Source organism: Apium graveolens, chromosome 7 (assembly GCF_009905375.1).
Source record: "Apium graveolens cultivar Ventura chromosome 7, ASM990537v1, whole genome shotgun sequence".
NCBI lineage: Eukaryota > Viridiplantae > Streptophyta > Magnoliopsida > Apiales > Apiaceae > Apium > Apium graveolens.
This window is the reverse complement of record NC_133653.1, coordinates 45,484,503-45,489,469: the sequence shown is the minus strand read 5'-3', so window position 1 is coordinate 45,489,469 and position 4,967 is coordinate 45,484,503.

The following is a 4,967-nucleotide window of genomic DNA, read 5'->3' as shown; positions in this document are numbered from 1 at the left end:
TGTGCTGATATTAGTTTATTTGTATCTTATCAACAGAGTCATAGCCTGACTGTGAAGATGGGGAATGCTAGTGTTTCTCAAGTACATGGAGTTGGAAACGTGGATCTGAAGTTCCCTTCAGGACGTATTCTATCTCTGACGAGAGTGCATCATGTTCCCAATATGCGTAGAAATATAATAAGTGGAAGCTGTTTAGTTTCTAGTGATTTTGAAATTTCGTTCAAGTGTAATAAAGTAGTTCTTATTCACACTGGTACATTCTTTGGCAAGGGTTACTTGTCAAATGGTTTATTTGTTATTAATGCGGATCCCGTTTTGGGAAATTTGAATAATAATGTTATTCCTACTGTTAACTGTATTGAATCCTCAAATATATGGCATGCTAGACTAGGTCATTTAAACTTTGATGCTCTTAAGAACATGATGAACTTAGAGTTGATTCCAAAATATACCATAGAAAAGAATTCTAAATGTCAAGTATGTGTGTCTGCTAAACAGATAAGGAAACCTTTTCATAACGTTGTTAGGGATTCAGACTTGTTAGATTTAGTACACATTGATATTTGTGAATTTGGTGGTGTGTTGACCAAGGACCAGTTTAGATACTTCATTACTTTTATAGAAGATAGTAGTAGATACTGTTATGTTTATTTACTTAGACATAAGGATGAAGCACTTAGTAAATTCATTATATATAAAACTGAAGTAGAAAAACAAACTAGTAAGTTACTTAAAAGGTTGAGATCTGATAGAGGTGGTGAGTACACGAGTAATGCTTTTAATGAATTTTGTGCAAACAATGGTATAGTTCATGAAGTTACTCCACCATACACACCAGAGTCTAATGGGGTTGCTGAGCGAAAGAACAGAACATTTAAAGATATGATTAATAGTATGCTTATTAACTCTGGGTTGCCTAAATACATGTGGGGAGAGGCTCTAAATACGGCTTGCCATATTTTGAATAGAGTCCCTCTGAAACACATGGATAAAACACCCTTGGAGTTATGGAAAGGCAGGATGACTAGTCTTAAGTATCTTCGTGTGTGGGGGTGCCTTGCTAAGGTGCTTGTTCCTGAACACAATAGAAAGAAACTAGGTCCAAAGACTGTTGACTGTATCTTTCTGGGCTATCTTGAAACCACTACAGCTATGAGATTTTTAGTGTTAAAATCTGACATAGATGGTATAGTGGCAAACACGATAGTTGAATTTCGAGATGCGACATTCTTTGAGGATGTCTACCCTATGAAGACTGGAATACCTGAAACGACTTCTGAGGAAGATCCTACTCACACATCAAGTTCTATTCCTGATCATGTGGAAAAAATGACAAATGTGGGGGCGGAACCTAGTAGTAGCTCTAGTCCTAAGGAACTAGAGGAACCAAGGAGAAGTAAGCGTGCAAAGGTAGTCAAGGATTTTGGAGGTGATTTCATCACTTACAATATCGAGGACGAACCTTTAACTTTCCGGCAAGCTATGGATTCTTCTGAGTCAAGGCACTGTAAGGGCGCTGTCAAGAGTGAAATTGACTCTATTATTTCTAATGGAACATGGGAGTTGGTTGATCTCCCTCCTGGGTGTTCTACTATTGGGTGCAAATGGTTCTTTAAAAGGAAGTTGAACCCTGACGGCTCAATAGATAAGTACAAAGCTAGACTGGTAGCTAAGGGTTTTAAGCAAAAGGAAGGAATTGATTATTTCGATACATACTCTCCGGTTGCAAGAATGGTAACAATCTGAATGCTTATAGCATTGGCTTCAGTCCATGGTCTTATCATCCATCAGATGGATGTAAAGACGGTTTTTCTTCATGGTGAACTTGAGGAAGAGATTTATATGGATCAGCCTGATGGATTTGTTGCATCAGGCAATGAAAGGAAAGTATGTAAGTTGATCAAGTCCATCTATGGCTTGAAACAAGCTCCCAGAGATTGGCATAAAAAGTTTGATGAAACTATATTGCCTTTCAGTTATAAGATTAATGAAAGTGATAAGTGTGTCTACACTAAAGTTAAAGGTAATGAGTGTGTTATTTTGTGCCTATATGTGGATGACATTTTACTGTTTGGAACCAATATTGAGATTATTAACGAGACTAAAGAATTCTTGAAAAGGCATTTTGAAATGAAGGATATGGGTGAGGCAAGTGTGATTCTTGGAATCAAACTGATTCAGTCCACTGAAGGAATAACCTTGACTCAATCTCATTATATAGAGAAATCTATACTTGAGAAATATGGTTATTCACAGTGTAGAATCGCTAGTACACCGTATGATTCGAAAGTTTCCCTTGTCAAGAATACTTCAGGAGTGCCTGTGTCTCAGTTAAGGTATTCTCAGATTATTGGGAGCTTGCAGTATCTTGCTAACTGCACTAGACCAGATATTTCATATTCTGTGTCTAAATTGGCTAGATATACAAGCTATCCAAACAGAACTCATTGGAATGCTCTTGATAGAGTACTTAGATATCTAAAAGGCACAATGTACCTTAGTTTACACTACAGGAGATTTCCTGGTGTACTTGAAGGGTACAGTGATGCAAGTTGGATAGCTAAGAAGTCTGGTTCCAATGGAGTGACTGGATACGTGTTCACCTTGGCTGGTGGAGCAATATCCTGGAAGTCAAGCAGACAGACTATAATTACTCGGTCTACTTTTGAGGCTGAGTTGTGTGCACTTGACGCCACAGGGATGGAGGCTGAATGGTTACACGGACTTATGTCTGCAATACCTGTAGTAAGCAGACCGCTTCCTGCTATTGCTATTCACTGTGATAGTTGAACAACTATCGACAAGATTAGCAGTAAAAAGCATAATGCTAAAACTAAGAGACACATCCAAGTTAGACTCAAGTCTATAAGGGGTTTAGTGACTGATAGGATCATAGCTATAGAGTTCATAGGAACTCAGAATAATATAGTTGATCCTCTTACTAAAGGACTGGAACCTGCAGTGGTCCTTAAGTCAAGGTTGGGGATGGGACTGTCAACCCATCATAATTCATCAACAGTGGGAACCCAATACACATGAGAGGAGATCCCTCGAAGTGTATTCAATGGGTAATAACAAGCTGTAAGGATGAGTTGGTAGTATCTTTGCTACATAGATGATACTATAGTATCTGAGTCTATCCCCTGTAAACCTAGAAGGTACTGACACTGCCAGAAAAGCAAGAGTGTTAAAAACTCTGAATGGGATCAAGTCATTTGACGAGATAGAGGCAGTATATCTCTGGAGATGCCCAGCTAAGCGAATGTAATTGTGTGGTCGTAATTAGAGGATAGGGTTAATCCTTGAAGCATTCGACGAACAGGATCGAGACATGACCATTAATGTCTCAAAGCCGTAGATTGGCACCATAACCTTTGACTTGTCGTCGTCTATGGAATATGGTTATACTAAACGAATTAAGATTCAAGGTGAAACATTCCATCTGAGTCCGATAGCCATTGAAGTAGAGGAATTAGGAGGGTTCAAACCCGGAAGGGTACCGACTCTGAAAAACAAGTCATGATGGGAAATTGATCGCATTTCTGTATGGATTTGTGGGGGATTGTTAGAAAATTAGGATTTTAGAGCTTAATTTAATTATGTTCTTGATGTTAATCCTAAAATCTAATGATTGAAAATTGTTCAATGATATTTGAACTTAAATTTTCATGTATGGTTTTAAGAATTTTCTTAATGAAATCCATATGAAATGAGAGTTGAAAGTAGCTTGGAAAAGCTTGGAAAAATTTGAGAATGTTTGTCCCACATTGAAATAAATAAAGGAGGGTGTGTGCTTTATATGGTATTACCCACATGAGTAGTATACAACTACTAAGTTGTGTGATGGTCCATTGTGTTGTTGTGTGCTTCACGCGCACACACACACACGCGCGCGCCCCGCCACGCACCGGACCGGACCGGACCGGGTCGGGTCGGGTCGGGTCGAAGGGCGATTTGGGCGAATGTCTCGGCGTCTCGCGTACGCGAGGCGACCTGGGCGAGGATTTTATTTATTTGAGAATTAATTTTAATTCGAATTTATTTATCAGTGATTGGATTATTATAAATTGTTGGGCTGGGTTTGATACTGAAAGTCACTTTGTTAGTGGGCTTAGTCTAAATACCTTGAACCTGGACTAATATAATCTGATCTGTAACTGATGAATAAAATCAGAACTTAAGTTCTGATATGATATCTCAGAACTTAACTTAAGTTCTGATATCAGATCAGAAATTAACTTAAGTTCTGATATCAGATCAGAAATTAACTTAAGTTCTGATAATAATGTGGGCTTTAATGGGTGTTAATGTGAAAAGCTGTTACAAGTAATTTAAATTCAAAATCTGATCAGTTTTGATTTTTTATTAATGAAGCAGTTTAATTCAGACATTAAGTGTGTGGACAGTTTCATTTTCTCCTCTCCTATAAATAGAGGTTAAAGTGAATGTATTATACACACTACATTCTCTTCTCTTCTCTTCAACCTCTCTGCATTTCTCTCCCAAAAGTCCTGAAGTGCTGATATTTTCCGGCGACTGAGGTGCTGTCGAAGTGGAGCTTTTGTTGCTGCTGTTAACATAAACTCCGAGCTGTTTTATCCTGGTGGAGATATTGTGCGCATCCCAAACGCAGCAGGTAGGGGCAATATTCTCTTCAAGAGCAGCCAGGACTTCGAGCAAGGCCTGGTGACTCAACTGTGATCATTTTTCTTGGCATTTTGTATCTGTGAACCTTTATTTTAGTCACTGTTAAAAGCTATGGTTTCGGGTACATCTTTCTTTCTCTCCTCGTTATTTCAGTTACTGATTTTGTTTACCTGCATGTTTTGTTTTGTTAACTGTGGTCTTGGCCTAAACTTGCTAAATTCTTTATACACTTGCTTCTATGTTGCTATATTTGTTAGTGAGATTTACAACATGACTGAATCTATTGAGACTGGAATGAAATATTAACAGAACTGCTTGTT